Raw genomic sequence first — 216 nt, forward strand, 5'->3', positions numbered from 1 at the left:
AATATGTGTTCCAATGGGCAAGTGACTATGTTTAAAACTATAAGCTTAACATTTAAGAGCAAAAGGTAATACTTCCGGTTAATAAAAATAGTCATGGGGCCCTAGCTGGTTAGGCTCAGTGGATAGAGTGTTGGCCTGTGGACTGAAGAGTCCCAGGTTCCATTCCAGTCAAGGGCACATGCCTGGGTTGTGAGCTCGATCCCCAGTAGGGGGCGT

General features: G+C 46.3%; 1 protein-coding gene across 1 annotated transcript in view; it reads right to left on the reverse strand.

The window, feature by feature from the left end:
• ANLN (anillin actin binding protein) overlaps window positions 1-216 on the reverse strand; it is a 39,353-nt gene that overhangs the window by 12,697 nt on the left and 26,440 nt on the right. The window lies entirely within an intron of this gene.

The sequence above is a fragment of the Myotis davidii genome, unplaced genomic scaffold (assembly GCF_000327345.1).
Source record: "Myotis davidii unplaced genomic scaffold, ASM32734v1 scaffold573, whole genome shotgun sequence".
Taxonomy (NCBI): domain Eukaryota; kingdom Metazoa; phylum Chordata; class Mammalia; order Chiroptera; family Vespertilionidae; genus Myotis; species Myotis davidii.